This window comes from Conger conger, chromosome 7 (genome assembly GCF_963514075.1).
Source record: "Conger conger chromosome 7, fConCon1.1, whole genome shotgun sequence".
NCBI lineage: Eukaryota > Metazoa > Chordata > Actinopteri > Anguilliformes > Congridae > Conger > Conger conger.
This window is the reverse complement of record NC_083766.1, coordinates 45,603,818-45,616,597: the sequence shown is the minus strand read 5'-3', so window position 1 is coordinate 45,616,597 and position 12,780 is coordinate 45,603,818.

The following is a 12,780-nucleotide window of genomic DNA, read 5'->3' as shown; positions in this document are numbered from 1 at the left end:
CCATGACTAATAACTGAGCATAATCTGATAATAATCTAGGGAGATTATCAATAGCACTGGTCAAGGCATTTTGCAGATGGTATAGACACCTGCAACTGTGATGTTTGTACAACTTGGACTTCACATACATAACCAATAACCCTCTTCATTTTCTATCACATCTGAAAATATTATAACCATTTAAACTAACCTTGGTGTCCACAACTGTATCATTTAGTCATGATTCATTATTTATAAAAATATCTGGATCAGTCTGTAGTGTCCAAGTTCTCATAAAGTCAATTTTAGACATCAGACTTCTCACATTGTAAAACATCAGTCCCATTACATTACATTACATTACATTACATTACATTACATTACATTAGTGGCATTTGGCAGACACTCTTATCCAGAGCGACATACAGTTGATTAGACTGAGCAGGAGACAATCCTCCCCAGCAGCAGGGTTGAGGGCCTTGCTCAAGGGCCCAACGGCTGTGCGGATCTTATTGTGGCTATACTGGGATTAGAACCACTGACCTAGCGTGTCCCAGTCATTTACCTTAACCACTGCTCTACCACGCCGTCCCAATCCATGTCTGCGTGATCTGAAGGCAGATGGCGTTAAAGCAGTTCTACTTGTTTCTGGCATTGAAAGACAATATTCATTGCAACAGATATCTGTGGTCTGAACTGAAGAGGGGGGTATCCAAAGGATATCGTTGATTCTAGAAAGTTCTTATCACAAATGATAGGAAAAGACATGTGGCTGTCATCTTTGCCAGGGGTGTTTGCACAGAGTATTAAAGCAGAGGTGCCAATAATTGTGGAACCTGTTTTCTATTTAAAAAATGTAAGACTTTGGTTGATTCCATTGAATCATTAATAAAGTGTACTACTTTGGCAGAGTAGCTGGCAGAGGTCTCCTAATTTCAAGCTCATGGAGATCAAGTGTCTTCTCTTCATCCTTCTCCTCTTTTGAATTTCATGCAGTTTGTTACTTTCCCATGTTTTGGGGAAATTAAGGTCCATTATTGTCCCCAGGTCCTCTGGGGAGCTTCTTGGATGAAAAGAACATCCTGCTTAGTTCCTCACAAAGTCCTTGACAGTCAGTGAGAGGTCGATTACCGGAGAGGACTTAGCAGGGATGTCGAGAAGCTCAGTCTTGCCATGATTAAGCTTCAGGTGGTGTTCAGGCAATAGATCTGGTGGAGACATGCATATTGGGAGGAAAGGAAAGAAAGAGTGTCATCAGCATAAGAGTGGTAAGAAAGGTCATGGGAAGAGATAACAGAGCGAAGGTGTTTAGAGGGAGGAGTAGAGGACCAAAAACTGAGCCATGTAGGACTTTGTAGGCGGCATACATGGGGGCAACATCCATCCCAGTCAGTGCTATTGGATGATGGCACTGCCTAGATCCTCCTAGGCGACTTCAACATGAACTTGGAGTCCACCCAGTCCACATTCCTCTCGCTCCTGTCTTCCTCTCCTCCCACCCACAAGGCAGGCAACCTTCTTGACCTGATTTTCACAAGGTGCCGGTAGCACCCCTCCATATATCTAACCATTCCTTCATCTTTTTCACTTCCACACTCCTCTAACACTCATCCATCCCTCCCATCATCCACTGTCACATGTCGCTGCAACCTACGCCACTACCTCCACCCTGTCCTCTGTAATCCTCTCCTTCCTACTATCTGTGAAGTGTTTCTCTCGGCTCTCTCCCGATGATGCTGCCACTACCTTCATGTCTTCTCTCTCATCTTCCTTCGACTCTCTGTGTCCCCTCACTACCAAACCACCCTCGTCAGTCCTTTCTGACACTCTACAAGCTGTCCGAACCAAACTGTGGGCAGCAAAGAAAAAATGGAAAAAGTCCCATCTCCCCAGTGATACAGCTTCCTTCCATGCCCTCATATCATCCTTCTCTTCCTCCATCTCGATAAATCTTCCTTCTTTCACTCTAAGATTAATGCAGCCGCCTCTGACCTCCACAAACTGTTTTCAACCTCCTCCTTTCTTCTCACCCCACCTCCCTCATCCCTCACAGCTGATGACTGAGTTGCCTGTTTGAAAAGAAATTACAGAAATGACAACCAATTCCTCCTCACCCTCTCCCCCTGCTGACCATCCAGCCTTTTCCAACTCCATATCCTCATTTTCTCCCCACTCTGACTTTGAAATTTTGAAACACTTCACCTCCCACCATCCAACCACCTATCCTCTTGACCCCATCCCCTCTCACCTCCTGCAATCCATTTTCCCTTTTCTCTCCTCTCTAATAAACACTTCCTTTTCTTCTGGCACTATGCCCTCTACCCATAAGAGGGTCAGTCACTCCTCTTCTCAAAAAACCTACTCCTGACCCCTCTGCTCCAAACAACTACCGGCCTGTTTCCCTTCTTCCTCTCCTACCTAAAACTCTGGAACATGCAGGATCAGGGGAGTGCCATCATCCAATAGCACTGACTGGGATGGATGTTGCCCCCTACAACTGAGCTATGCCCCCTACAAACTGGACTACCGCAAGGCACAGTTTTTAGTCCTCTACTCTTCCCTCTATACACCTTGTAGTATCCACCTCCCATACAGCCAAGACTCTTGGGGTGACCCTGACCATCTCATCCTTGCTCCACACATATCCTCCATTGCCAGAACCTACAGGTTCTTCCTCCATAACATACGCTATGTCCGTCATCTCCTGACGGAGAAAGCCATCCAGCTCCTAGTGCAGGCGCTCATTAGGAGTTCCCTAGTTATATTTGACTTTCACAGCTGATATTTAACTATTCTCATTATTACAACTTGTAGTGAGCAGCTGCACAGTGGTCACATAGGGCATACTGTCAATTGAGATAACTATTTTCAGTACTGCATGTACTGTACATCATTAAAAGGAGACTGTGTTGTGTTTTTGCCTATGTTGTGAGAAAAGGAAAGTGATCAAACGTGTGGTCTTTTATCATCAATAAACAAGTAATGTAACTAATATAAACATTTTATATATGCTTTTTAGGAATGCTCAAAAACATATTAAGAATGTGAACGTGTGGTTTTTGATCCTGGATACAGTACACATGGATTACAGAACATATGATCTGAATGAAACTTATCATATGATATTTAAAACACATTATAAACTCTTCAAAATTGTCTATGTAATTATTATTTTGTGATGCTCCTGAATGTTTAATAAAGTTAGTTAATTGTTACTTCTTAACATTGACTTGATACGTTTCAGTGTTGCTATGTTTCAATGCAGATTCAGCTTTGTCACTAACGCTTGTGGTTATCTTGCCAAACTGAATAAGTAAAGGACTTAACCTACATGCCTTGATTAAGTCCAGGCATTGAGCACAATCCAACAAGTGATTTTTGTTTTTGACTTTCTGCAGGCTTTCCGTTGATAAAATAACCTTATAATTTGTGCCAAATCACCTTTCCCTCTAATGTGGTTGTGCTGCCCTTAAAGCTGAATCATTGGCAGCCAGCTAAACCCTTCCCTCCATCAAGACTCTGAAGACAGGCAATCTTTAGTCCACAGGTTTATTGATGAAAAGAACAGGGTGAAACTGTGAATAAACCAGCATAATAATGCTTATGACTACGTGCACATTACTGTAAATAAATCCTAGACTAATGTTACATTCTCTTTTTACTTATTTACCATTATGTCTTATAATCACGTGCTTGTATTTTAACAATAAATCATAAACCATAGCAATCTATCATGTATTCGTTACTTGACAGTTTTTAACTATCGTAATTACTATTTATACTCTCATGAAATCACATATTTATTTATTACCGTAGAAGTCATGAATTCAGAGCCCAGTAAAACACTAGCTGGTATAGAATGAGCTAGCACAAACTTGTGGCTAAACTAGCAAGATAGCTACTGTTGCTAACAACACAAAACGACTCAATGGTCACAAATAATGCATTCTGAATGTAGAAGACATATCAAGCTACAGTTACCTACCAACAATGCAACAAAGGGGGCAAAATATTTTCAGGATGTTCGCTGGATACTGAGCAGATCCAATGTGGATATTTTCCATGCCACAAAACTTACTTCCTCACTAAATGGCTATGGGAAGTCACATGACTTCACTGTTACTGCTCTCAGCGCTAACCACTAGATGAAGCCAAACACATGTAATTAAAGCAGATAGCAATACAAGTAAATGAGTAATAATGAACGTAATTGACAAAATACATTTACTAATCAGCACAGTGGTCCTGCAGGACTCAAGGAATAACCAAAACCACAGACCTCTCAATCTTGTCACTCCAGTTATGAATGAGGCATTAAACAGATGCCAAACAGTTAATCATGATGCCTAAAGTGTAAAAGATAAAAATATAGCAACTGTTTTTTACTCATCAAATCAGATTCACTGTTCCTTTTCAACATCTCCCTAGACCACTGCTTATAATTTCATAGGAACCAGAAAGGTAATGCTGTTTGAAAGCTCATTTTATGTGAATCTGGAGCTGCATATTTCACCCCTGCTTGTTTATTTACACATGCATTTATTCTGCTTTCTACCAGTGGGATGATTTTGTCCCTAAATTATCCAATCAGAATGATTGTTTCACTTCCTCTCAGCACAGCCAGCTTTACAGCAGACTGACATCTATTTGCAGATACAAGAGCTTCCCTCTCAAGGTAAAAGCATTGGCCAGGTGGTATTTGAATGTGACTGATTAAATCAAAAGGACTGTACAAATTGTAAAGGGCCATTTAGCACCGAAATTGAGGTTAACTTTCCAGTCCTGTGGCATCATGGCCAACACTATGCACATACGACTACTATTACACAAAAAGAAAGCACCTTGTGCAAGAGACAGAGAGAAAGGGAGAAAGAAAAACAGAGAAGACGTGTGTATGAGCAAGAGAGAGATACAGCAAAAGAGAAAGAGAGATATAGCAAGAACAATCAAATTACCAGGACAGAAGGGGGGGACCAAAAATTTCAGTTCTGGTCCTAGCTTTGCTCAGGGGAACTAACCGCAGGTCCAGGAGGATAAAGGTTATGAAACAAATTAACTGACTTTGAAAAGAGAGCCCCTTTACCCGATAAAGCAGAATGAAAGCTATGGGAGATCTCTGCAGCAGTGTGCCAAAATCCAATGTTGACACCACCGGGGTATGATTTTCACATGTCCTTTCCATTCATGCCAGATATAACATAGGACATGTGTCAGTCAGACACATGTCCCACTGGGGAAACAGAACCAGGGGAAATACATATGCCCAAATCAATGACACCTGTCAGCACCAGGGAGGCAATATTAAAGGGGGAAAAAATCACCATAGAATGAAGTAGGATTTTTCTTATCTGCAGACTGGACAACAAACAGCAAGATGTGCGTAATTCCCTAATTTAGAAGAATACACACGGTGCTTGAACTGGAGCGAGATGCATTCCAGGATGTAGTCACACTATTTTTAATTATTAATGATGAGCCCTGTCACTTTTCAGTAAGTCCCATAGTTTTTTTGTTTGTTTGTTTTTTGTTTTTAAATTGAGGGCATGCTCGGACAGATCGTTTGTAATATGCATAATTGAAGATGTCACACTCTATAATTCCCAGATGAATGGTCACTTTATGGTACATAAATGCATGCTACAGATTGAATTTTAATGAATATGTGAGACTGTTTCATTCAGTGAACCAGTTGTTTATTTATTTTTACAGAAGTCTTAAAAGGAAAGCATGAAGCTTACCAAAGATAGAATGCCGGGCTGGGACGATTATACTCCCCTCAAATCCAGATTGCTTCACAGAAGGGATGACAAAGTTTTGCAGAACATGTTTTAATTGTTCAAATTAAAATTGCACGTAAATTGGTAATATAAAGGGTCAGCAAAATTGGTATGAAAATTGGTATTCTCAAAGAAACTCTTTCTCAAATTCAATTTAGGTGTCAGGACTGAAAAACCAATCGCAAGTTTCTTTATTTTGCGATATGCAGATAAGGCAAGCAGTGGTCAAATGCAGGTAAACAGGTACATCAGAGGTAATCAAGTTCAGAGTAGGGGTCACAGGCAAAAGAACAAACACTGGGCAAACAGGTACAACAAATATAATCCAATACGAAGTCAAGGTCACAGGCAGAAGTCCATACACAATAGAGCAAACCAAACATGCAAAGGTACCGAACATGATCAAAGTCTCGGAATCCAGAAGTCCAGGCAAAGTTTGGGAGCAGGTGATCAAACTCAGAACAGAAGAGTAATCAAAAGGAGAGAAGTCAGGGTACACAAAGGAGGTCAGAACACAGAACAGGCAGGCAGCAAACGTTGGAAAGAAGGGCAGAAACATATTACAATCTGGCAAAGTCATAGGGGAGACAGGCGGGTACAGATAATGAACTGAAATAACAGACAGGTGTGAGTGGAGATTGATAACATGACACAGGTGAACAAAATGAATAAATTAAAACTATGGAGCACTAACTGGGACATGAGACATGAAAGACAACACAGGATAACTGTCACGTTTCAGGTCTGTCTCGCCATGTTTTATGTTTATTCATTTGGTCTTAGTCTTGTATTGTCTTATCATGTATTATGTTAGTCTAGGTTCGTCATGTTGTTCAGTTTATTTCTTGTTACGATTTTTTTTCTCGTCATGTCTAGTTATGTTTTGTTACGATTATATTACCTTGTTATGTTGAGTGGTTATCGTCTTAGTTTCGTTTTGTGTTATGTTTTGAATTATGTTTATTGTTACGGAGACTGGTTACTGTTTAAACATACACTTTCACATGTCTTTCCGCAAACCTTGCATTCCGCCTTTTCTCTCTCTCTCTTTCTGTCATTCACTCCCTAATTGTTTCCATTTCTCTATTTACTAAAACTACTAACGCTAGATCAGGATTGGGTAGAAACTAACAAACTAATGTGTTCATGTTACCTTACGTTTCTCGTGCATGTCATTTACTAATTTACTAATGCTAGGGCAGGATAGGTTTATTACTAACGATTACTAATTGCCTTGTTAAACTTGTCATCCATCACACCTGTTTTCCATTTCCTTGCTACGCTCTAACTAATTGTCTACACCTGTCTACACCTGCATTTATATCCCAGTCGCGCTACTGTTCACTGCAAAATTGTCTGCCTCTAGTTTACTACGCAACCTTTGAGCATTATTTCTGATTGAGTCACGTTAAGATCCAAGCCTGTTTACCGACTATTGTTTATTGATTTCTGTTTTGTTGACCACCGCTTGTTTTTGACCACGTCCTCGCCTACCGTCTTTGTACTTTTGCCTCGCTGATTGTTTCATGGTTTCGACTTCCGCATCGCCCTCGACTACGACTCTGCCTGCCGTCCGCCTGTACTTCTGCCCCGCTGACAGCTCTCCTGCTACCGGACCTCCCTGCACGTTTACCGACTACGAGTTTGCCTCTTCCCTCGGCACCGTGCTTTTTGTTTTAATATTTGTTTGGCTGGATCTACGTGTATGGACTTTGCTTGTTGTGACTACGCTCCTGGGATTCGTCCCAAATAAAGCCCTGACGGGACTTTATCCTATTATTGTTTCTGAGTCGTGCATTTTGGGTCCAACCCCCACGCACCAGCCTCAATAACAGGAAATGCTAGGACAGGGGAATGATTTGTAAGGTGGCAGTACCCATTAGCAAGATGATATTAAGGACTGACTGCAATTAGTATTACACGCATTTAATACATTTGCATATTTTGTATTCTGTATGATTTTGCTGAGAACACAAATTAAATGTAAGCATTTCAAGCCATTTTGGCCTTTCTTTTCTAGCACTGAAACCACTTCCAAAATTTAGACACATTACTCCTGACGACATTGGGGAAAGTGCTTCACCTGTTTAATAAGAAAAGTATATGTACAGTTAGTATATCAAATTTGTCCTTTTCTTTGTGATATATTAAAAAAATCTATCAGAAACAATTAGCAAAATTTGTGTCTTTGTGCTCTCGGCTTTATGATTGGAATTGTTGATTTAAAATTATCAATCCAGATGGCTCCAGATGGTCATTTCAGGACTCGCTGTGCACTGAAGTGGGAGGAGAGTGTGTTGGTCAAGTTCCAGCAGCTCATTGCCATTTTTGTTTAGCTTATTGCAATTGCATTGTTTGTGGCTATTCATATTGTAGACTGTGATCCCTCAGGTATGGTATCTCATTCTTTTTCTTACACCCATCTGTAACAAGAAGAATGGCATAATGCAATTTGATTTTAATTATGAACTGTAATCACCAGGAATTACTTAGAACTGTAATGGTGGTCTATAGTCACAGCAAAAACATATTTTTGTAACTTTTTTCTGAATTTCAAATATTTGATCCAATATGTATGTAACATTTTTTTTTTGAAGCAAAAACCAAGTGTTAGGTTGTTCTCTGGTCTCCCCTGCCGTTTGTTTTAAACAAACAATGATTACTACACCTACCATGTACTCATTACTACCAACATCACTAAGCATGTATCTTGCTATTAAGATAAATAAACGGCACAGTGTTTACAATTTATGCCAGTATTGCATATGCAAGCTGCATTTAGTGCATCTCCTATCTTCCTTGCTAATATCATCTGGTTATGCACAATAGCAAAGAGACCAATAAACAGTAAGTTCTGTTGTTATTTTTTGGCTATGTAGATAGTTAAAAATCTAGTTAAAATTTTGGGTCATTCAAATAACCATGGAGAAAGTCCCATACACAACATGTGCAAACCCCAAATGCCAGTTTACCACTCTAAAGAGAATCACTCAGTTAGGTTTAGTAAGCAATATCATTCATGGGAATTCATGATTTAATTGTACATTTGAATTGTTTTTTTTCGTTTCAGCAACAGTTGCGAACAGCTTGGTAGCCTGTGTTATGATCTTCCCTGGTTTTATTTTCTTTAGAAAAACTCAAGAAATACTTAAGTATACTTAATAAAACGTGTCAGTATTTCTTACTTAGAGAATAGAACATTTTAAGTATTGCTTTAAAACAATAATAATCAACATTTAGCCAATATTTTATTTAAATTCTGACAGAAGAAGATAAGAGAAATCCACTCAACGTATTTATGAGATTCATAAGAAGTCAATTTTTGAAAACAAAAATAAAAAGTCAGCACAAGTCTGCACCTGGCACAGAGAAACTGCTGCCTTATCCCCATTTTCCAATGCATTGGTAGAGACCAGACGGCACAGATGGTGCAGTGGTACACTAGCGCCTCACAGCAAGGAGGTCTTGGGTTTGAATCCCGGTCGGCCGGGGCCTCTCTGTGCGGAGTTTGCATGTACTCCTCGTGTTCGCGTGGGTTTCCTCCGGCTACTCTGGTTTCCTCCCACAGTCCAAAGACATGCAGGTTTAGCTTTTTGGAGAGTCTAAATTGCCCGTGGGTATGAGTGTGGGAGTGAATGGCCCTGTGATGGACTGGCGACCTGTCCGAGGTGTATTTCTGCCTTTTGCCCAATGTCTGCTGGGATAGGCTCCAGCCCCCTTGTGACCCTGTTCAGGATAAGTGGGTTAAGATAATGGATGGATGGATGGTAAAGACCAGAGATGCTCACAAGTCATCAAATACAAGTCCAAGTCAAGTCTCAAGTCTCTGAGATAGTCTGAGTCAAGTCTCAATTCTCCAGAATGGTGCAGCCTAAACAACAGTATGGCTATAGAAATTCATCACGATTCCTATGCTAATTGAAGATGCATATTTTGTATATGACGTCAAGCATGTGACAACTGAAGAAGCAATATTATCAGGAGCACACAAAGATAGTGGTTATTTAATTTATTTATTCATAAATCAATGAACTACCACGCCTGAGCCAACATTTTTGCAAAGCCTTTCTCAAGATGGCTGGAAAATTTTATATATCAATAAATAAAATAAATAATCGTCCTCTATTTTTTAAGAACTCTGTGTGACTCATGTGACATAATGTAAGCATTACCATGGGCTGTAATTTAAGATGATGGTCAATAACAAAATAGGGGCCAGTTACATGAACACAGATCAAGCTTAATCCTGGACTAAATGCACCTTTGTATGGATAATCTCCAATTAAATTTAGTCTAGGACTAGGCTTAATCTGCATCTGTGACTGAAGAATAATAATTATAACTTCATTTGTAAACAAAGTTACAAAGTGATGTACGTTGCAGTAGGCCTTGGTTTATCAATATACACTTTAATCATTCAAAAAAATCTAATGAGGCTAGATATTGTTTATGGATGAAATTGGGAGCTATGATTTTGGGACTGCATCTACATTATGCTATAGGAAAACCTGAAATTCTAAGGAATGCCATTGCACTATTGCATAGTAAAATGATAAATCATTTCAAACCCGCACGCAACTACAGTACATGCAAAACTCGGGTTCCACTGTAGCTTTTAATGTTGACGTCAATTACAAACAAGCTCTCTCAAAAATACTGTAATCAAGACTGTACAACCTGAAGCTATTTGTTTTAACGTTATGATTGTGGTTCTCTAGCTTGCATAGCTTTTCGAGATCAACCATTTGAAATGCAAGCCAACATCGCTACAACTTGGCAGTCAACAAAATAAGAAAATATGCGCTTCTGTTATGCTGATTAAGCAGTGACATGAACATTATACTGAAATGCGTCATTTGGCCAACACAACAGTTTAACCAAGTAAAAAAAAAAAAAAAATTATCTATGAATATTTAATTGCGAGCCTATATTCCTGCCATATTCAGTGATTCCAAACAACACATATTTCCAAAGTCCAAAATAAATGTACCAGCATTTCTCTGAGCTCTCCACAAAAGGTGCAACTAACATCAATATCTTTCTTAAGTCTCTGCAAATAAAAATTAGTTGGATAAAACCTATGAAGCATTTTAAAGGATATTTCTTTGACTTTGTTAGTGACAAAAAACTTAAGAGGCAATAGCCAAACTTTTTTTCCAGCAAATATCTTCAACAAATGCTGACCAATAGGGCAGAAGGTGTACTTATGATGTCTTACTTGGATTACTTTATTTTTATCCTTGTATTTCCTGAAAAACTAGTTTTCCCGACAGTAGTTTCAGTCATATATAACAGTATGGGGTGATTGCCATTTCCCTTAAAACCTCTAAAAAGAGAAATCGAGAAATCCTTTGGAGAAACAGAGATTCAGAATGCAGCAGCTCGTCTGGTCTTCAACCTTCCCAAATACTCACATGTCACCCCCCTGCTTACTTCCCTCCACTTGGCTGCCTGTCATGGCTCACATCAAATTCAAAACATTGGTGCTAGCCTTCCAAGCAGTTAAGGGGTCTTCCCCAGCTTACCTACAAAAAATAATCAGACCCTACACCCCTGCCAGACCTCTTCGTTCAGCCTCCACAGGCCGCTTGGCACCTCCCCCTCTCTGAACCTCCACCACACGCTCACAACTACTGTCTGTTCTGGCTCCACGGTGGTGGAACGAACTCCCCGTTGAGGTCAGAACTGAAGAATCTCTCCCCACCTTCAAGCGCAAGCTGAAGACACACCTCTTCAAGCAGCACCTCTCCCCATCCCTCCCTACCTCCCTGTGAACCTTAATTGTCTCTGTGACTTGCTTTGTGTATCGGTATTTTTAGTTAGCTAGGTAAGCAGTGTTTGGATAGTGAACTTTGGTCACTTTTGCTCAGTTGTTTGTTTCTTTGTTCAAAAAAAAAAATAATAATAATAAATTGGCCCTCGTCCTTATCTTTGTTGTACAGTTCATCATTCTGACCAGGTGTTTAGTATCGCTGCGGGTTTTCCTCTAGACGCGGTAACGTTGATTTTTTTTCATTGCTCATTTGAACAGCAAGGGTTAGGGCTTGAGCCAGGTTGTTTGTCTATTACCTGTTAATCACTTCTACTGGTTGCATACCTGTAGAGTGATTGAACATTTGTCTTAAATTCCACAGCTATTTAAGTTACTTATCAGTAGATTAGCTTTGATTTGGTATTGCTTGTGAGCAATTGTAGGCCATTTAAATAGGCGTGTCAGAGCGACGCTAGCGTATATTAGACTGGCGAAAGTTGTCCTTAGTCAGTAAGTGCATCATTCTGACCAGGTGTTTAGTATCGCTGCGGGTTTTCCTCTAGACGCGGTAACGTAGATTTTTTTTCATTGCTCATTTGAACAGCAAGGGTTAGGGCTTGAGCCAGTCACACCTGACAACACCGCCACTCCCGCTGCCCTCTCATCCTCCTTCTCCTTCTCGCACACTCCCCGTGGCGGTGGTACTGGTCTTTTAATTTCCCCCTCGTGGAAATTCTCTGTTCTCCCCCTCTCTGACCTGTCCATATCCACTTTTGAATTCCATTCTGTTGCAGTATCCTACCCTACTAACCTTTTCATTGCAGTTATCTACCGTCCTCCAGGGCCCCTGGGAAACTTCCTTGATGAGCTAGACACCCTTCTCAGCTCCTTCCCTGAGGATGGCACCCCACTGATTCTCCTTGGAGACTTCAACATCCACCTAGAAGCCTCCCAGTCTGCTGCCTTCCTACCGCTAATCCACTCCTTCGGCCTCTCCCTGCAACACTCTCCTCCAACCCACAAGGTGGGCAATGTCCTAGACCTTGTCTTTGTAAGGAACTGCTCATGCTCCGATTTCACGGTTACCCCTCTGCATACATCTGATCACCACTTCATCTCATTCTCCCTCCCTCTTCCTCCCCAACTTCCGGCCCCTCCTCCCACCCACACTTCCTCAGCCCGCCGTAACCTCCGCTCCCTCTCACCCTCTTCCTTTGCCAGCACCGTCACCGCCTCACTCCCCCCTCTCGAATCCTTCTCCAAACTCCCCGC